At 50.9% G+C, this 21,479-nt stretch overlaps 1 long non-coding RNA gene across 4 annotated transcripts; it reads left to right on the top strand.

The window, feature by feature from the left end:
* On the top strand, positions 1–20,630 carry LOC102023945. 4 transcript variants are annotated; one of them, XR_001231798.1, is made up of 8 exons: positions 1–202; positions 7,331–7,433; positions 8,278–8,443; positions 8,853–9,456; positions 10,180–10,348; positions 13,175–13,437; positions 16,300–16,366; positions 18,881–20,630. It is a non-coding gene; the product is annotated as an uncharacterized LOC102023945 (long non-coding RNA). The 4 variants fall into 4 exon arrangements; XR_001231797.1 differs by lacking the exon at positions 7,331–7,433 and having other exon boundaries at positions 10,187–10,348; XR_001231796.1 differs by lacking the exon at positions 7,331–7,433.
* The last annotated feature ends 849 nt before the right edge of the window (positions 20,631–21,479 follow it).

Below are 21,479 nucleotides of genomic sequence, written 5' to 3'. Positions count from 1 at the left end.
ACTGCCTCGCAACCAAACACCCCGGAAGCAGAGCCTTTCCCAGCCAGCCTGTGCCTCTGCTCACAGACGTCTCACCAGCCCCCGACGTGGAAAGGCTGATGACCTGAGGACCAGTCACCCACGCAAGAGAGAATGTTTCTCTGGAAAGCTGGCAAAGCAAAGATGGGGCGCCTGCCAACAAAGACCACCCTGAGGGACCCAGGTTTGCAAAAGGGCTTTATAGGGGCAGCAAGGGACCAACATGGTGGGACGGGTGGGACAAAAGGCTGGGATGATGAAACAAGCCCCTGGGTGCAGGAAACTCCGACACTGCAGCAGGGCATGTATGGGCAGACCTGCCACGAGTCTCCGATAAAATAGCACAAACAGAACGTGCGCATGAATGAGAAAGTGTTACCAAACAGCAGCAAACTCTAAAAAGCTCTCCAGCTGCACCTGCTCGTAGTCATCTTGAAGTCACTGCTTTTGGAGGTCACACAGCTGGGCAGTCGCTTATTAGTTTCCACTGGCTTTGCTGTAGACAGTGCCTCTAGCTGGTGTGGTAATGGGCTACTTTGCAGCAACCCGAAGGCCCTCTTGCTAAAAACCAGACTCTTCCCTTGAGCCCACAGACGAAGATGAGGTAAAGGGCTCGTCATCTCTTCTTTTGTCTTTCTTTGCACTCTTGACATCTTGTGTCGGTTTGCTCTCAACCCTTGGGTCAGATTCTTCTCAGCTCTGCGTGTAGACATGTTGATGATTTAAGAAACATTTTGTCCAAGGCTCCGTGCAGGGCTGGCCTGGCTCCCTGCCCATTGGAGCTGGCATGAGTTTCCCCCACCCTATCCTGGTGCTTTGTCAGCAGCTCATGAACTGAAAGTCCCTCTGCCCTGTCCTAAGGTCAGTCCAGCTGTGCTGGGCAACACGACCAGCTTGAAGAGGAACTCTGCAGTCAGCCTCCAGTTGAGTGAAGTTGGCCACCAGCTGGCCCACAAGGACAAGGCCAGGGTGCTTGGTACAGAGCGAAGTACCAGCTACACATCCTGTGGGACAGATTGACCACGGCCCTCTGCTGGTCTGGGTCTGTCACAGGAAGAAAGCATCTTTGGGAACCGTGCCCGTGGCCAGTGGGAACCCACCCAGCAATTCTGTGAAAACACGGGGCTCTCAGTTCTGCCAGAGCAGTTGCTGGCTCCCTTCATCCAGAGCCCCAATTTTCCCCCTCCCCGCAAATCTTTGCCTGTAGCGGAGCACGTGCTTGCCATGTGTGGCCAGTCTCCTGTCAGTGGTCTCTGGGTCAGAAGATCCCTTTGTCTGGTACTGCTGGGGAGGGAAGGAACAGCAGGGGCAGTGGGGGGGAGACCTGGTGAGTGGGGAGTCCGGGCGCTGCTCCAGCATCCAGGGACAGGATGCTGTCTTAGTTTCTCTTGGAGTTTTCAGCCCGGTTTCAGTCATCCTCCATTACAGATTCCTTCTGTACTGATTGTTCTACTTCTGCTATTTTTCAAATATCTTATGACTACCACGCCACAAAAATTCCTCTGTGACATGTGTCTACATGCAATTGTATCCTGTACTCACATCATGGTTTACTCAACCTAATGGCCATGCATGTATTGTTATTTTAGTGTTTATTTCTTGCAGGGCAGGGCCTTGAGCATATTGGGCAAGCGTTCTTCCACTGAGCAGCACCTCAGCCCTTAGCTTTGTTTTATGTTCTAAAAACAGTGGCATGATGGCCACCCTCTCCCAGTGGCTACGTGTTTGCACACATCTTTCATTGTTTTAAGAATTAATTTCTAGGGGGCACGTCTGATTAATCGCAGGGCCCGGCGCCTCCGATTGCGCAGGTGCATCAGGGGTGCATGCGCCTCAGGAGGGCCCAGTAGGGGACCCAGGAGGTCCATGAGGCAGCTGGAGACCCTTGCTGGGGAAGAAGCCAGGGCCTCACCCTGGTAACCAAAGCACTGCCGCCGCTGCCATGCTTCACTGGCCCCCAAGCAAGGGGAGGACCCTGCCTATGGCAAAAGGAAAGTTAAAGGAGGTGATACTGATGTACGTCCATCAGAAAAATCACTGTTTTCTTTCTTTTTTGAGACAAGGTTGGCTAAGTGTTTGCTTATTTTGTTTATTCTGTAATTCTTTTTTTGGTCATTTTGAGACAGTGTTGCGCTATGCATTTTAGACTGGCCTTGAGCTCACTTTGTAGCCCAGGCTGGCCTTGAACTCACAACGATTCTCCTGCCTCAGCCTCCCGAGTGCTGGGATTACAGGCGTGCGTCACCATGCCCGGCTTTGTTCTGTGATTCTTTACTTTTTTTTTGTACTGGAAATCAAACTCAAGACCTTGCATTCGCCAAGCAAGGCGCTGTGCCGCTGAGTTACATCCCTGGCCCGCTAGAAAAGACACTTCTTCAATAGGAAGTGGACGCTACCCATTCTTGGAAGAATGTGCCATTCCATTTGGGAGAATGGAAGGAATGCAAACATTACTCATCTGGAGGGTCTCAATGCCAGCTCAGATCTAAACTTCCCCGCGAATAGAAGGTGGTAGAGGGATGTAAATTTACTCATTGCTGAAAAGGAAAGGAAGTAGAACAGCTGTTGTATTAGCCGCACAGCCCCCGCGATTCTCCGTCAGGAAAAAAAGAAAAGAAAAGAAACATCGAGCAGACCTAGAGATCCGCCTCCTTTTGAAGGAGCAGCAACTGATGCAGCAGCCAGCATTAATGGCGTGGTTGAATACACTGCATTATTGTACAGAGACTTTTCTGCCAGGGCTGTGGTCGCCATACAGTCATTCTTTTCTGTGTGTCCTCTCGGCTGAGAAGTCTGCGTGGGCTGTTAACTTTAACCTTGGCCTAGCAATGCGTTTGCTACTGTTGTGAGTCTGAGTTTCTATTTTTCCCAGCTGTGTGCTGCAAATTAACTGCAGCCCCTTCTGTCTTGCTGAGTACGGTTGATGCTAACACTGTCCAGGGGTCCAGCCACATCTTGATGCTGAACAACATTTCCCGTGAGACTGAAAAGTGAATGTTCAAAAACAGACTGGAAAACGAACTCATTATATATATATCAAGTGAGAGTTCTGACCCTGAGAAACAGAATGGCCTTCCATTTGGGAGACCTGACCTTAGGATTCTGTCTTTTCTCTTTTTTTGTTTCCGCTCTGTATCTCTTTGCAAAAGTACATGAGGAAGATCTTTTCTTTGAGACAAGGTCTGATTATGTAGTTCAGGCAGGCCTTGAACTCCCTTATGTAGCCCAGGCTGGTCTTGAACTCATGGCGATCCTCCATCCTTCTGCCTCAGCCTCCCAAGTGCTGGGATTACAGGCGTGCACCACCATGCCCAGCCATGAGGAAGATCTTAAAGACGTATTGTACATTTTAAACGATTATGAATAACCCAATGTCTGTCCCCAAAAAACTTCACCTTTAGTTTATAGCTTATGGACTTGGGACCACTTTAAAGTGGAAGGTTATAAAAGGGTGATTTTTTTCCCCTCTATATTCCTCTAAATGTAAGTTAAAGAGTAAAGAGACAAAACCCCAAACTTGGCTTTTTAATATGGAGGAAAAATGTACAAAGGTCCCATTTAGCAATCTACAGATCTTCTCTCTTTACACCTTCTGTTATAGTTTATAATGTTAACTGACAGGAAGAAAGGTATTCAGAGTAACTTAAAGTATTCAAGGCGATTACTGGCTTATATAAGAGAAAGGAGTGCAAACTGATAACCTCTAGGGAAAATTCTAACTGACTAGTGCATTTACAGTTATAAACCTAAAATTGAGAAAATGATTATTATAATTTAGCATGGCCTAAGCATCTAAGAGTATACTCTGGTTGAATATAACCATTTTACATGTTCTATATATGTATTCATCTGCCCATTAATTTTTTTTTTGTCTTTTTTTTGAGACAGGGTCTTGCTATGCAGTTCAGGCTGGCCTTGAGCTCACTTTGTAGCCCAGGCTGCTCTTGAACTCCCAACAATCCTCCTGCCTCAGCCTCCAGAGTGCTGGGATTACAGGCATGTGCCTCCATGCCTGGCTCCATTAATTTGTTTATAATAACTGGTTAAAGTACTTGCAGCTGTTTCAATAAAAATTTTTTTTAAGTTTAATTTTTCTTTTAGAAAAGGAAGGAATTTCTAGTTGGTCATGGTGGCCCATGGCTATAACAGTGTACTGTTGTACCAGCATTCATTTCCTTGGTTGCCTGGCAGCCACTAGCCTTGCTAATGGTCCTGTGACCGACCGGTATCCCTGGCTGGGACCCACCTTTCCCCTCAATCCTAGTGCCCACTCAGTGTGGGTGTCCAGCTCCCCACTTCGGAGGGCCAGGTCCCACTTTGGCCCAGGACACACGGTCACCAAAGGCCAGCAGTCACAACCTGGGCTCAGAGGCAGAAGTGGGGGATATACCCCAGGGCTGGGGCATCAGCCTGCTGATGAGGCCTTGGGGACAGGCACCCTTGCTGCCTGGGTCCTGCCGTCCCCGGCTGTGGTGAAGGACAGGGAGCGGTCACCATCACTAGGCCTCCTGAGAGGTCTACTTTTTGGCCCTTGGCATCTAAAGATTCTAGGCTGTTAGAGGAGTATAGCCAGGTTAGACAGAAGTCAATGGGCTTGTTTCCCAGCAGCCCATGGACTCCACCCTCCACCCTCGGCCTTGTCTCCACGCGGCTCGGCTCAGCACCAGTTCTGCTAGAAAGGAGGGGGGCACCTGTTCTCCTGCAGGTGGGCGCCGTGGAGCTGGACGACACGCTCACCTTCCCCACATGGGGACAGGAGCAGAAGCCAGCAATGCAGAGAGAATGTTTAGAGACAGTGTCCCAGCTCCTGCCACCAAGTGCCTGTCCTTCCCACCCTACCCCCGGGTCCTGCCCAACCTTGGTGGCTGGAGAGCTTGCTACACTCACCACAGCCTCAGAGCCCAACCTCAGGAGTGGCTTCCAGAGGGGTTTATGTGCCAGACACACCCAAAGGCTTCGTGTGGTAGAACTAGGGACCCCACCCCAGTCATGAGATGAGACCAGGTATGAGCTGCTTGAGCAGCAGCTCCTGTCTCCCTAGGATGCTCTTGGCTTCTCCTCACAATTGCTGCTACCTCGTGATCACAACATGGTTGCCCCAGCTCCAGCTGTCATACCTGTGGTGCAGCTGGGGAAAACAGGAAAGAGCTCACAAGCCCTATCACCCCACTCCTTTCTCCTCAAGGCAAAATCCATCTTTTTAAATGTCACCCATTAAAATGGGTTTGGAATAGTAAGACGCTGAAATATGAATTGGCTGATTTCTAATAGTACTGAGCACATTTCAGGTTGGTCAGCTATTCTTATATCTTCTTTTGTGAAGTGTCTGCTGAAGTCCGGCTCATTGTTAAACTTAGGTTTATCATTTTTTCATTTCTTCCTTGACATGATTTTTGGGAGATCATTATACATTACAGGTACATGTCTTTTTCTTCTATAAGTGCCGTAATTTTCCCCAGCTCTTTGTGCTGTCTATTCTATTCTCTTTTTTTGGAGGTGGGTCTTGCTGTGTTGCCCATGCTGGACTTGAGGTCTTAGGCTCAAGGGACCTTCCTGCCTCTGCCTCTGGAGGGGCTGGGATTGAAAGGCCACCACGCCCTGCTTCTGCTGTTTTTTTAATGGTGTGTTCCCATAAGCAGAAGTTTAAGATTGTGTGAAGACCGGGCGCTGTATTTTATGGTTATTTCTCTTGAGTGCAACGCCAGCCTTTTCCAGGAGAGGGCGCCGGGCGCCACTGTCGCCGGGGCAGCGTGGAGGGGACCACAGCTGCCGTCCCTGGCCTTCCCAGGGTGCCCGAGTCTTCGTTCCCCTCTCTCACCCCCGCCCCACACACTGACTGTCGCCGTCACGGTCCCGTCCGCGGTTCTGCCTACGCTGCGTGAAGCTTGATCTTTTCGTTTCACCATCTTAACCGATTAAAAACGAGAGCTCGGGGGTGTTCAGATCAGATTGTCAACCACATCCCGAGAGCTTTTTATCTCCGCAAAATTTTTATCTTCTGTCTCTTTTTACCACGGGCTCCTCCCCGCCCCTCCTCCCTAGCCGGCAGCCACCATCCCACTTTCTGTTTCCAGGAATCCGCCTGCTTGGCGGCCTTGGAGATGCAGTCCTCATCATGCAACCGGCCTGTCTCCCTGGGTGCCTTGCCTTCTGCTTTGTCCCCCGAGGCAGCAGGTATCAGAGCCAGGCAGGGTGGTGCACGTCAATCATCCCAGCACTCCAGGTGGCTGAGGCGGGAAGATTGCAAGTTCAAGCAATTTAGTGACTTAGTGATTCAGTGTCTCTTTCTCTCTCTCCCTCTCTCTGTCTGTCTCTGTCTATTTCTGCCTCTCAGAGTTTAAGGGCTTGGGATATAGCTAAGTATGATGGGACTGGGCTTAATCCCTAGTACCACATAAATAAATAAATAAATAGACAAGCTTTGAAGTGGTTGGGCATGTAGCTCTGGGGGGATTTTTTTTTTCTTTTTTTCTTTTTTTTTTTCTCCGGCACCGGGAACCGAAGTCACGACCTTGCGCTTACCAGGCAGGTGCTTTTGCCGCTGAGCTAAATCCCCAGCCCCAAGGGCATGTAGCTCTGTCATAGAGCACTTGCTTAGCATGAGCCAGGCTTTCGGTTCAATCTCCAGCACACACACAAAAGACTTTCTTTTTTGTTTTTTGAGACAAGGTCTTGCTATGCACTCCAGGCCTTGAACTCACTCTGTAGCCCAGGCTGGCCTTGAACTGGCAACAATCCTCCTGCCTCAGCCTCCTGAGTGCTGGGCTCACAGGCGTGCCCCACCATGTCCAGCTCTCCTTCCTTCTGAAGGCTGGGGTCACACTGGGGACTAGGAACGGATGCCTTGTTTATCTGGGAGTCCGCTGCAGGCGGGAGGGCTGCTGCCCTGGCCTGGCTCGGGGGGAACAGCACACGGCTGCGTGGGTGGGCAGACACCGCCTCCACTGCAAGGCCACAGTGCCCCCGGCCCTCTGAGGCGCAGGGGGGACCCGGACGGGAGATATGGTGGGGGAGCACAGGCACTTGGAGGACAGGTCCTGAGCACAGACAGGGCTGCAGCCGGGCACCTGCTGGGCACCCTGCAGCCCCCATGTGGCCGGCTCTCAGCCCCCGGCATCAGGGGCCCTTTCCAATCCGGGCTGCCGCTCCTTCCCTGGCACCCGGAGGGCTTCCCTGCCACCCAAACAGCAGATGGCCAGGAAATGAAGCCTTGCACAAACGCCAACCAGAGGAAAATCGAATTCAGCTGGCAGAGTCGCAGGGGGAAGGGCACGCAGCCCAGCACATGTCTGGTTTTGTTTTTTCTCCCCAGTGCTGGAGATGGAACCTGGGGCCTCACACATGCTCAGCAAGCATTTGACCGCTAAGCTATACTCCTAGTCCTCTATAATTTGGAGACGGGTCTCACTAAGCGGGTGAGTTGCCCTAAACTGGCTTTAAACTTTAGACCCTCCTGCCTCAGCCTCCCAAGGGTGCTGGGGTTACAGTCCCAACACATATTAGCTGTCAGGCCCTCTGCCAGCTGGGGCATTTAATGTGGGAACCACTGGCAGCAGGGCCTTTGAAGGCCAATGACCAGCGGCCCCAGTGGGCCTGGGCTGAGCCCAATTTTGTATTCTTTTCTCAGTGTCTCCCAGGACTTTCAGGCCGGGGTTGGTTTCTCTCTCTCCAACCCCGGTCAGAGCTGTGTGGCCAGGTCGGATGCTCACTGGGAAACCTGGGATGAGTCACTCAGGGGCAAGCTGTGATTGTGGATGACAAGACCAACGTGTCTCTCTTGTCACAGAAATCACGCCCTGGGGGCCTGCAGCACAGGCTGGGGTAGCAGCTCCGAATTCTTAGAAGCACAGTTTCTTGTCTCCTCCTGCTCTCCCATTCACATAGCCTCCGCCTCATGGTCCAAGAAAATTGCTTTTGTTCCAGCCATCAAGCTTATATCCCAGCCAACAAAAAGGAAGGAGGAAGAAAGGTTCATTCCCACCCTAAGACATCGATGTCTTAGAACTTTCTGGATACTTCTATTCATCTCTCATGGCCAGAACTTCACCAGAAGGCTGTACTTAGTGACAGTGAGGGATGGAAGATGCACTTTCTAGTGCATCTTCCAGAAAGCTGTGTTCTCAGTTAAAGTGCAGCATTTTCGTGGCTGAGGAAGCAGAGTGACTAGTGAAGAAGTTAGTGGTCTGTGTGCTACACAGACCTATTTCCACTAAGTTCTAACAATATATTTTAAATCTTATTTGCATGTTTTTCTTGTAGCCTACTTGAGAAGTATGAAATCCAGTTGGGATGTGGGAAAACCTCTGCATCCTGGTCCTGTCCCCACGGCACTCAGGGCCACCACAGCTCCTTCAAAGTGGATGCCAGGAGCCACTCACCAGGGCAGCATCTCTGCTCCTTTCGACTCGGCTGGGGTCAGTTTGGGGTAAGTCTTCACAAACGTTTGTTGAGGGAATAAGTGAATGAATGAATCACTTGTTTCCATTTAGTAACTCTGGAGCCTTGGGCATTATTTCACTTCTCTCAGCCTCTGTTTCCTAATGCGACAAGAATTTTAACTTCCCAGTGTGTGTCGGGGGGCGGGGTCAGAAGGCTCAGCGTGCAGAGCTGGCCCTTCAAGGGTCACCTTCGCAGCAGGCCGCCTGGATAAACCGCTCAGCCTGTGGACCAGGCGCCGGCGCGGGTCTGCAATGCCGGCTGCAGCCAGCAGGGGTCGCGGCGCCCCGGACGCCGAAGCCGGAGGGAAGCCGCCACCAAGTGCAGGAGGTGGCAGGAGGGCTGAGGACTCGGGGCTCACAGGGGGCCGACTTAATCCACGTGTTTGTTGGCCACAGGCGCCAAGGGAAAAAAGCATCTTACCGCTTAGCTACCAAGGGGACCTCGCCAAGATGGGAAACTTTTGAAAAGTCAACGTGCAGAATGAGAGAAAATATTTGCAAGCCACGTATCTGATAAGGGATGAGTCTCTAGAACTTAGAAGGAGCCTTTGAAGCTGAACACCAGAGAGGCTGACACCCAATTCAAAAGCCAAGGACCGAACAGGCATTTCTCTAAAGAAGTGCGCAAGTGGACAGAAGCACGCAGCAGAGATGTTTGACGTTATGAGTCCCAGACAACGCAGTTCCAAGCGGCGCCCTCCAGGGTGGCTGGAATAGAAATAAAAAAGAAAGGGAAAGAGAGAAGCGGCACGCTCTGTGGGGAACGTGCGCCAGCCTGAACCCGCACATTGCGGTAAGGACGTAAAACGGTGCGGCTGTGACGAAGGCAGTCGGTGGCTCCTCAAACGGTCCAGCGCAGAATTATCTTTTGGTCCAGGCGTTCCACTTAGGCACGTAAAAACGTGCGCATGCGTGTTTACAGCTGCATGGTTCATAACCCTCTCCAAAATAGGAACAGCTCCATCAGCTGGTGAGAAGACAGCAGAATGTGGTGTACGAGGTATGATCAAAACATATGGCGAATGTTTAAATTTTAAAATGTATTACAGCAGAAGACATGCCGCCATGAGCCTCCCTCAGAACCCTTCCCCTAAATTCAAACACATCGTTCTGACCACTACCTGACGCACTTCTGGAAGTCCTCTATCGTAGGTGTCTTTAGCTTTGCAATCACTCCTGCCTCGATGGCCTGAATCAAGCCAAAACGTGTTCCTTTCATGGTCCTTGTGACTCTGGGGAGAAGCCAGGATTTGCACTGTGGCAGATGCAGTGAATAAGGGGACAAGGACACACTGTCATGTTTCTATTGGATAGAAATTGCCATAAATGGCTAATCAAAGAGGAGGTGATCAAAAACAGGACGAATATTATTTATTTATTTTTTATTATGATGATTGTTTTTGTCTTTTTGAGACAGGGTCTCACTATGCAGTTCAGGCTGGCCTTGAGCTCACTTTGTAGCCCAGGCTGGTCTCAAACTCACAGTGATCCTTCTGCCTCAGCCTCCCGAGTGCTGAGATTACAGGCGTGCACCACCATGCCAAGCTAGGATGAATATTTAAATTAAAGTTTATTATGGTAAAGTTTATTACAGCATCAATCCTCTCAAAATATTCCCCCTTGTCTCAAACACACATCCCATTGTTCTTGGTAATGTGTCTTTTATTGTAATAAGATTTAAAGATAATAATAATTCACTGTATTTTCTGATCACCCTTGTGAGCATTCAGTGGGATCCTACTCAGCTAGAAAAAGGAACGAATCTCTGACCCTTTGCTGAACATGATGAGCCTTGGAAACACACACTGAAAGAAGCCAAACACAGAGGACAGCATGTTATGTGCTCCATGTACACGAAATATCCGGAACTGGCAATTACACAGAGGCAGAAAGTAGGTTTATGGTAGTTGCAGGGGGTGGGGGGGGGAGATGGGGACATGTTAACGAGTAGGGAGTTTCCTTTGGGGCAGTGAAAAGGCTTTGGATTTAGTGGTGATGCTTGTGCAACCTTGTGACTGCACTAACACCACTGGATTACTTATTCTGATGACATATGAATTATATCACAATTTCTAAAAGGTTTTGTTAGTCAGGGTGAAAGTCTGGAGGGGGAGCCCTGGACATTCCCCAGCAGCATGGCTCCTTGCGGAACCCCTAGGTATTGTTCAGCGGCTCTGCTCGATTACAGGCGCACTCCTCATCCTGTGACTTTTCCTCCAGGCTGGAAGAGGGGGATAGAAGGCTGCAGCTGGTAGACAGGAGTGGGTATGGTGTGGCTGAGGGGCCGGCTTCCCAGGGGGCAGGAGGCGCTTGTGGGCATGGGATGGAGGCTGGGTAACATCATGTGACTTTTTGCATTGTGCACAAGCGCACACATTTCTGAAACAACTCCAAAGTAACAACAGTGTCTGAGTCAATTACTGTATCATATTCACCAGCATAACACAGAAGCCCTATGCTACTATCTGGCACCACAGCAGGGTGACCCTTTCAGAGGCTTTGGAGATTCACCCTGTCACTGGCCAGACCTGCTCCGGGGCTCAGAGGACCCCAGCACTGAGCAGAGCACACCCCAGTCCTGTGATCAGCTTCTTCAAAAGACTCCATGGTCAGGAAGCTGCAGGGTTTGGCATCCAGGCTGAGTTATCTTCTCTCTGATTCCTGTTTCCACCTTGCTGGCCAGCAGGGACTGCTCAGAAGTTGTCCAGTGTCTCAAAGCTGACCTACAAGGGCTAATTTTCTACCTTATATCCTGAATATACTGTTTGCCCTGCCATCTGTCTTCTGTCATTCTCACCTTTCCTTCTGTTCCTCTCTCCCTCTTTGCTCAGCAATCCTCACACTCTCCTGCTCTTCCCACTTGGCTGGGGGGTGGGTGCGGGGGCTAAACAGGGCCAACAGGGCTCCCTGCCTGCTGAGCCGGCAGGAACGGGGCTGGGGCTGGGGCCTCCCCGCACCCTCTAGAAACTGCAGGTGGGTGATTGGCACTTTGGGGATGCAGCAGGGGACAGCCTCCCCCGGGGGGTCAGACTGCAGCTTGTGATAGTCATGGAGACTGCACATGAGCTCCTACCTGGGATGCCAACTTCCGTGACCACTCAGCAGTTTATGAAGGGATCAGTAGATACACTTGTGAAGATGCACACCCAGCGTCAGGCCAGAGGTGAACCTGTAAAATGTAGTATCCAGTGCCCTAGGTCCTGAGGTTAGAGGGATCTCCCCCTCCCGGACACATATTTTAGTGCCAACAAAGACGTTTCTTGGGTGTTGTCTGAAGCAACTCAGGTGAGCTGGTGGACACAATCCCTGGAGCTGTCCTCCGGCTGTGGTTAGCTTCCGTGTGTGGGATAATAACACCCACTCTTTGTTCCTGCTTGCTCATCTAGGATTCTATGAGGGAAACTGGGTATACATGCTTTGTAAAATATACCTTTATGTGCACTAGGGAGCCAGGCTGTGCACGAGGGACCCAGGCTGTTCTCCAGGAAGCCAGGCTGTGCACCCAGGGAGCCAGGTTGTTCATCAGGAAGCCAGGCTGTGCACCAGGGAGCCAGGCTGTGCACCAGGGAGTCAGGCTGTGCACCAGGGAGCCAGGCTGTGCACCAGGGAGTCAGGCTGTGCACCAGGGAACCAGGCTGTGCACCAGGGACTTAGGCTGTGCATCCAGGGAGCCAGGCTGTGCACCAGGGAACAGACTGTGCACCAGGGAGCAGACTGTGCACCAGGGAGCACACTGTGCACCAGGGAGCCAGGCTGTGCACCAGGGAGCAGACTGTGCACCAGGGAACAGACTGTGCACCTGGGAGCAGACTGTGCACCAGGGAACAGACTGTGCACCAGGGAGCCAGGCTGTGCACCAGGGAGCCAGGCTGTTCATCAGGGAGCCAGGCTGTTCATCAGGGAGCCAGACTGTGCACCAGGGAGCAGACTGTGCACGAGGGAGCCAGGCTGTGCACCAGGGAGCCAGACTGTGCACCAGGGAGCAGACTGTGCACCAGGGAGCCAGGCTGTGCACCAGGGAGCCAGACTGTGCACCAGGGAGCAGACTGTGCACGAGGAAGCCAGACTGTGCACCAGGGAGCAGACTGTGCACCAGGGAGCCAGGCTGTGCACCAGGGAACCAGGCTGTGCACCAGGGAGCAGACTGTGCACCAGGGAGCCAGGCTGTGCACCAGGGAGCCAGACTGTGCACCAGGGAGCAGACTGTGCACCAGGGAGCCAGACTGTGCACCAGGGATTAGGCTGTGCACCAGGGAGTCAGGCTGTGCACCAGGGAGCCAGACTGGCCTCCACATGCCTCTATGATCCTTGAGACTTCCTGATAATGCTTGAACCCCAGTTAGTACCCAGTGTCTGTCAGGAGAGGACTTCTGGCCTGCTCCTATGGTACTGGGCCTGAAGGGTTTGAGGGATATAGGCAGGCCAGGGTCTCCAAATGATCTCTGCTTGTTGGAGGTGCTAGTGACAGTGGGTGGGGCTGTAACCCATAAGGACCCAGACAAGGACTGAGCCAAGCTGTTCCAGCCCCCTCCGCTTACCTTGGCCCAAGGCCCAGAAGGGAGATGCAGCCCAGCCCCACTCTTTGCTCTCTGGGGTATGAGTTGAGAGCATCAGGGGCTTGGGTTCCTGGCTCCATGAAGGTACAGGAGCTGATGGTCTGTGACCCAGCCTGAGCCACTGGCCTCCTCCAAGCCTCATATGTCTATTCTGTCCCACAGTGACCTTGTGGGGCTGACAGTGGATTGTTTTAGAGAGGGAAACTGAGACAAGAAGTGGGTTCAGCTGTGCCTCAGCTGAGGCCCTGACTCGGGCAGCTGTGGCTGGGCTGGCCCAGGAGCGGAACTGGATCTAGCTATTGTGGCTCAGAGGCCGCCGAAGAGCCAGAGAGGACCCCACTCCGTGGCTTCCCTGGAAGTCACACAGCAGGATTCACTGCCTGCTGGCTCAGCCCTGATGTGGGCAGGGAGGCAGCTACGATCAGGTGGGTATGGTTCCTATCGGGAGGGGTCTTGGAGAGGCCTAAGTGAAGGGGTGGCTGTGGACAGAGACAAAGGTTGTAGGGAGCTCTGCAGGGACTTCTGTCTGTGGAGGTGGCTTTTGAGCCAACTCCTGGCATCAAGAACTGGGAGGGAGAGGGTCCTGGGCCAGCCCTGTGTCCAGCAGTCCAGCCCCTCCCCTGGGTGCCAGCAGTGATAGGACCATGGACAGAGAAGGGGCCCAGTCACACTGTAGACTGGTGGGGAGCTGAGGTGAAGCACATGCTCCCGAAATCATGACCTTCTCAGTAAATAGTGATGACTTGGGGGACACCCAGAGCACTGCCCTGGCAGCACCAAGGATGCTAAAGCTTCCTGAGCCTGCGAGAAGGAAGGAGGAGTGTCGTCTCTGCTGTACAGATGAGGAGGGGCCCAAAGCAGGTTGGAACTGGGTCCTGGACACGAACCCTGGGCAACTGGGAGAAAGGAGATGCAGAAGCGGTCCCCGACCTGTGGGAAGAGGCTGAGCCTCATTCATTGCAAGAGACATGGAAATTGCCACTCTTTCCCTAATCTCAAATTCAATTACTACACTCTGTGGGCAGGGCTGCGGGGAACGGACGCCGCCTGCCTCTCTGCAGGAGTGTGAATTGGCACAACCTCTCCCAAGGGCAATTTGGTGAAATCTACACAATTACAGACCCGTAAAGCTTTTGACTCCATCAGCTGCACTGCTGAGAGCTCATCCTTTGAATGGTCTTGGCATGAACGGGTCACAGGCTTGCTGCAGCCCTGCTTGGGGCCACAGGATGGGCTGGTGGTATAAATTAATGTCTGCACTTTGGACTATTATGCAACTGTCAAAAGAATGAGGATCCTCAGTGTAGACTAGAATGGAGAGGTCTTCAGAACTTAGCATTAAGCTAAGCAGCTACACACTGTCTTTTTTTTTTTTGTTTTTTTGTTTTTGTTTTTCTCCGGTACCGGGAACCGAACTCACGACCTTGCGCTTGCCAGGCAGGCGCTTTTGCCGCTGAGCTAAATCCCCAGCCCCTACACACTGTCTTGTATGAACAAAAGGAGACAATCAAACACGAAACCCTTATTTTTATATACATCACAGAAACCGGGAATGGCACTGTCTGCTGGTGGAAGTGGAATGGGGAACCAGGTTAGGGTGCAAAAGAGCTGTTCTGTATTATACTTTTTATGCTTTCTGTCTTTGAGCCATGTAACTGTACTGTGTATTAGAACCTTAGCAATAATGACAATAGTTTAAAGATTGTTTCCAGCCTCTCTCAGGTTTTGGGAGAGGTGTATAGCAGATGTTCAATGTAATGTATTACCATGCAGCACCCAAGATAGCTGTGGCAGGCTATCTGCAAATACCAGAATAACACAAGGGAAAAAAGAAACAGAATTAACCCAAACAGAAACAACTGCCAAATTTTCAGGGTATTTTCTTGCAGTTCTTTTTGCTGAGATCCTTTCTTCCTTGTTTTGTTTTGTTTTGTTTTTTGGGACAAGGTCTTGCTATGTGGTTCAGGCTGGTTCTGAACTCACTATGTAGCCCAGGCTGGCCTTGAACTCCAGGCAATCCTCCTGCCTCAGCCTCCTGAGTGCTGGGATTACAGGCATGCACCACCACACCAGCCTGAGGTCATTTCTTTGCTAGCTCTTTTAATTTTTTTTCATTGCAGTTCTGATATACTGAACTCTTGTAGTGCCAGAAACCCAATTCAGAATGTATCAGTCATGTCTGCTGCCTCACAAATGAGCTTAAAACTTCTGTGCTTAGGATAAGAAAGGTTTGCCTGTGTGTGTTTTACCTGAGGACCATGTGATGGCACCTCCCTATCTGAGAGCCTCAGCTAAATGAGGAGCAGCCACCATCCAAAGCAGCACAGGGGCTAAGAATCCAAAATGATATCTGAAGCTGTCAATGTAGGCCAGTGTGGGCTGGACCCATGGGCTCTTGCACTCAGACCACAGGACAGAGCAGGGATCCTGATTGCTCCTTGTGGTGGTCAGGCTTGGAGCACTGGGTCCAGAGAGACACAGCTTGTGGGCAGATGCCAAGGTGAATATATCACCTGCCTAGAGCAGAGGGGACAGACAAACATCAAGATCACATCCTCACCTGAGGTGCAGCAGCTAATGAATCTATTGTCTCTTACCAGTGGAAATGTGGCATGTGGCTCCGTGTAGTTTGCAAAGCCTTTAGAAACTCCCTGTCAGCTGCTTTGCTTGCTGCCCCATCTGATAAGGAATACATTACACTGTGCTCTTATATCTGGCCCTCCAGCTGGAACCTAAGATTGAAATTAACTTTTTCGCTATTCAAGTAGCTCGGAGATCAGTGACTCTATGCCTGAATCCTTGCATTCATGAGATAAATTCCTAGAAATGGAACAAAAAGTAGAAGTCATAGCTGGCCTGTGCCAACTCCAGATCCTGTTAGAACAAGAGTGCTAGGGCCAGGGATGTAGCTCAGTGGCGCAGTACTTGCCTGGCAAGCACAAGGTCATGAGTTTGCTTCCCATTACCATAAATGAAACAAAACAAAACATCCAAGAGGGCTAAGCTAGTACTGAAGCTATGGAGCAGCCTCAGGGCTCCCCAGCAGAGCCCAGCGAGACTAAAGGATCCTCTTCAGGCTTTGTGACCTTCTGTGATGAATCTATGCATAGCTTCCTTTTGGCAGTTTGGTCTTTTCCAAACTTGATTCACATGACCATTGTGCATATTAACAGATTAGTAATGATACCCCTTTAGCTTTAAACCCTTTTCTCAAGTACATGCCTGCCTTTTAACCTTGTTTCTTAAAGATTTTTTTTTTAAAGACTGGATCTAGCTATGTTATCCAGGTTGGCTGTGAACTTCTGGCCTCAGGTGATCCTTCTGCCTCAGCCTGGCAAGCAGCTGAGACCACAGGTATGCTCCAGTATGCCCTTAATATATATTTTTGACTAGGTCCTTTTCTCTTTCTTTTATTCTCTCTCTCTCTCTCTCTCTCTCTCTCTCTCTCTCTCTCTGCCTCTTCTCTCTCTCTCTTTCTTTCTTTCTTTCCTTTCTTCTTTCTTATATTGGGGATTGAACCCAGGGCCTTCACCCTGAGCTAAATCCCAACCTTTTTTATTTTACTTTTTTTAATCTTGAGACAGGGTCTTACTAAGTTGCTAAATTGTTCAAGCTAGGCTCAGACCTGAGATCTTCCTGCCTCTGCCTCTCAAAGTGCTGGGATTACAGGCTAGTGCCTCTGTGTTTCTCTTTTTAAACCCCACCCGTCCCATGCCACCCCCATGGCGCCTATGTTCAGAGACCTGTCTGCTTATCAGGTTAATGTTCATAGGTAACTAACTCCTCAGGGTTGAAATGTGAGCTGCTTTGCCCTGGAGCAGGGACAGGGCCTGGCGCTGGCCCTGCGATGATGTATGTGTTCACCGTGTGCCCTTGGACAGCTCAGCTTTCTTCTCGGGACCTCAGTTTCTCTACTGACACTGAGGATGGAGTGTCCAGTTGAGGCGTCTGAGAAGAGCGCTTAGCCAGGCCAAAGGCTGTCTTCTGCCTCTCAGCTCTGTACCTTCCGGCTTTGCTCTCTGTGCTGTCTGATCTGGCCGGATCTGGCTTCCTCTGCTTCAGGCCCAAGGCCCGCTGGCCACTCCCAACTCCCTGATCCTCAGACACCCAGGCCTAGACCTGCATCCTGATGTGGAAGACAGCAGGCTGGAGGCTGCTGGGGAGCAGCCTATTGCTGACCTGAAATATTATCGTATTTCAGGTCTTCTTTTCAAGTAAAGGGTGCTTCTGGTGGCCACTGACCAATTACCCTGAAAAACAATACAGGCTGTAAGGTCAATATGTATTTGTTCATCAGATGGGTCACTGCTGTGGTTTGTTGATCAATGATTTCGTTCTTGGATTCGCAGCTCACAGAAAACCTTTTGGAAAATGGAGGCTCCCATTCCTATGGCCCCCCGAGGTTGTGACTTCCTCGGCAGGTCTGTGATGCTGAGGAGATTTTAGAGCAGAGCTCGGAAGGACAGATTAGCATTTAGTGGGCACCCTCTTCTGTGTTCCAGGTAGTCTGGGGGACCCTCCCGCCACCCCCTCCATGTCCTTGTGTGCTGAAGTATTTAACAGAAGAGCAACTGAGGCCAAGAGGTTATGATTAGTAGATTTTCGGGGTGAGCAGAGCCAGCCTCCTGATGATTGTTATGGCTTATATCTAGATGTCCTCCGAATTCTCGCATGCTCAGAGGTGGGGCTTTGGGAGATAATTGGACCATAGGGGTGTGATACACATTAATGGATTCATCCATGGATGAGTTTATAGCTAAAGGTGACATTGGGAGTGAAAGCTGGCTGGAGGAGGTGGTTACTGGGTTGTGGTCTGGAAGGGTCTAACCCCCTCCTCCTCCCTTGGTCTCTCTCTCTGCTTCCTGCCTGCTGTGCCATGAGCTGATTCTCCTCTGTGATATCCCTCTGCCATGCTGCCCTGCCTTCGAGCCAGCCAGCTATGCACTGAAACCTCTACAAACTGTGAGCCAAAATAAACCTCTCCTCCTGATAGCTGTAGGTGTCAGGTGTTGTGTCTCAGTGATGAGAAAGTAACTAAGACACCCCCCATTTTCTTATGGTGGACACTTAGTCTTTCAGTACTGAAAGGTGGAAACTTTGGGGTGTGACTGAGTCAAGCAGCTCTGCCCTACAAATGATTTAATCCATTCATATATTAACGGCTTAACGGGTTAGTGAGTTATTGAGGAAGTGGCTTTGTCATAAAAGAGCTCTCTTTCTGGCACACTTGGTCTCGTCCTGCCGTGTGATGCCCTTTACCGTGTTACAAGGTAGTGAGAAGGCCCTAACTAGGCGGATGATGCCACCTCTAGAGCCATGAGCCAAATATACTTCCATTCTTTACAACATGCCCAGCCTCAGGCATTTTTTCATAGCAACAAAACACGAATGACGACATCAGCCCACCAGAACTGAAATGTGGAGATAATGCAAGCCCTGCACACAGAAGTCAGATAACAAGTTGCGTCCCATAGCCATCTGAAGGAAAGATAAAAGGGATGTCATTTGTGACGAGTGTGCTGTCCTTGAGCCTGTGCATGCAGAAGCTCAGGTACATATTTAGTAGCATGCTGCTAGGAGTAGGATGGTGGCCTTGAAGGCCAGGTGTCCCTGTGACTTTCCTGATTGCTGCTCCTCCTCCACTCCAGCAAAGACTGGGAGGAGCTGGCCAAGCCCTCTGCGCACTTTCAAGCTTTCTTGTTTTTGTCACCCCAGTAGAGGGATGGTGGCATCATGGGGGCTCCCACTGTAGCCTTAATTGTTAATTTCTTTGCATGAACAAAGTTACCCTCATTTTCCTATTTGGAAGTCATTTTTCTCCTTTTCTGTTAATTCTCTTCTTATAGCCTTTGCCTGTTTCTCCCTCAGGTTGCTGGTTTCCTGTGTTCCATTTAGTACCATGCTTCTCGTGGGTGACTTTGCTGTTTACAATTGACCCAGGCCTAGGGCTGTGGTGCTGCCCAGTGTCCCTGAGCATAGAAGGCTGTGATGTTCCTCCGGGAGAAGACACTTCTCAGGTGAACTTCAATCTGGCGTGCAGTGTGGTGCAGCGTCCGGGAGTTCCTTGTTAATGAGTCAACCCTCTATCTAGCAAGAAGAAGAGGAAATAGGCCAGTCTGTGCATGAGGCTGATTGAAAGTGCCTGATTTCCCCTAGGAACAATAGTCCTGTATTTGCTACTGTGATAACAAGAACTGACTCTATGGAAGTGGCTTCCGGATTGTGTGTCATTCTTAAAAGGCCTCCTCACTTAAATGTTTCAGAAAATGACACTATTTCGTTTTCATCTATCTCTTAGTCCTAGGCTCCAAGTCTCCTCTCCAGGCAGCCTCTCCCTGCTTCCCTAGGTAAATGATGCTCACCAGGCAGGCTGTCTTGTGACATCGTCATTTTCTGTTGTGATTGGTAGACCAGGTGCACAGCGGAGCCGACAGGTAACTGATGAAGGCCTTGTGTCCGCACGGGTACATCTTCGGTCGGAAAGAGCCTGGCACTTCCAAGACAGGCACAGGCAATTGGGATTGATGCTGCTGGAAAAACCCCACAAGTCAGGCAGGTGGCATTCACTGTTGAGTGGAAAAACCCTCCCCTGCACACAGGGAGAATAGTGCGGTACCCGCTTCTCATGGGGACTCTGGTGCTCCAATTGCCGGGTGGCATGGGGCCCTGCTGGGTGCAAATTGGAAGTTTAGGGCAGAGAGACCACTGTCAGCCCAGGTGTGAGTCATCCCTGCTCTGTCAGATGGGAGGACAGCGCAGCCATCGTCAGAACTGCCCTGGAGAGCAAGTGTAGGCACTGCCCCGGGATGTGCCATGCCCACCCAGGAGGTGCCAGCTCCAGCCACTGCCCGGTTCCTTTCCACTCTATCTGTGGACTCTACCAGTCTGTATCCTGAGCATATCCATCACTGATCAGCCCCAGAATCTCCTTGTACAACAGGGAGAGGAGGACTTGCCCCTGGCAAACTGGGTGGCCCTTTCCACTCGGTAGCCATTCCTTTTGTTTTAGTAGGGCCTTCTGGGAAAGCCAGGGCAAGAAAGCAGTTGTGTCCCAGCCAAGGCAGGAGTTTTCCCGGAGTCAGGTGAGAGCAACTCACAAAGCCTGTTCCCCTGTGCTGTCCCAGACACATACTTTGCTCTCTCAGCAGCAGCAGCAAAAGCTAACATGTTTCGAGGTCTTCCTGGGCTGCTAAGAACTTCCTCACCCAGAGGCTCTCTCACAGCCTTGGAAGGAGGGCACTTCCACTGTCCTGTTGCCTAATTATAAAACTGCAGCTCACAGATGTTAACAAATGCATAAGTTCAAGTCATGGCTAACAGGACTTGAGTCAGGTCTATGGGCCTCCAAATCCAAAGCTGCGCTGTGCACGCTCTCCCCTTTGGCCTTCTTATTTATCTGATGGTTTTGCCAGGGAGTCTATCCGCACTCTTTTTTGTGAAGACCCAGGCCAGGTGTTAGGGGGAACCGCCTCTTCTCGGAAGAGAAAGCGAAGTGCACGGAGTGGAACTGTCTGTTGGCAGCCTGTTGGTGTGTTTCCTTCTAATCCTACCCATTGTCACTTCCCATTATCTCTAATCACTTCCTTTTGCCATTATAAAACTCTACAAATACCATTTATATGCTGTGATCGTACTTGATTGTGTAGGAGTAACATGGTTTGCTTAACCTTTTTCCAATTGCTAAACATCAAGGTGATTTATAATTCTTATTACAAAGCACCTGCCTGGGAAGCGCAAGGTCCTGAGTTCGATTCCTAGTACAAAAAAATGCTTATTATGAATAATCCTTCCATGGACGTCTTTATGCACCACTATCACATTGCTGGTCGCTTTGAGCATGCAGTTTCCACAAGGTCTTGCTCCAGCCGCAGCTCTCTAGAAAGCTGTGCCAGTCTGCCAGGCACAAGGCAAGACAGTGGCACCAAGAGGAAACTTATACCACTGCCAGGGCGAGCAACATCCTGGAAGGCAGTGAGCAGATGGGGCTGGGCCCGGGGTCAAGCTGAAAGTGAGCAAGCATCACGACTCACCTGCCTGCCCAAGAGGACAGAGCCCCACGAGAGGAGCCTCACGTGACTGAGGGCTCGGCACAAAGGCCGGAGGACAGGCCAGATGGCAGCTGCTGGGTGGGGATACGTCAGCCTCCTGGGCTCACTGCCAGGAGCACACCTGCTGGGTGTGGAGCTCGGGCATTATGGGTGGCTACTCTCTGCTGTGTTCCCACATAGTTCCAGTGCCACCTCCAGGGGCCCTCAGGGGTATATGAGGCATTCTTGCAAAGCCTTAGCTTAGCACCCACTGAGTGCTTCATGGGTGTTGGCTATAATTATCTTCAGCGTCATTATCATCAGCAAGGCTTTAATGGGGTTCCACCACTCCTAAGGCTCAGGACTCACCCCTAGCACCTGAAAATTCCTGGTTCCAGTTCCTGGGACAAAGAGCGGCCTGGTGCAGTTTAGAGCAGTCT

Source organism: Chinchilla lanigera, unplaced genomic scaffold (assembly GCF_000276665.1).
Source record: "Chinchilla lanigera isolate Chin_1 unplaced genomic scaffold, ChiLan1.0 scaffold00114, whole genome shotgun sequence".
NCBI lineage: Eukaryota > Metazoa > Chordata > Mammalia > Rodentia > Chinchillidae > Chinchilla > Chinchilla lanigera.
This window is presented reverse-complemented; position numbering and strand designations above follow the sequence as displayed.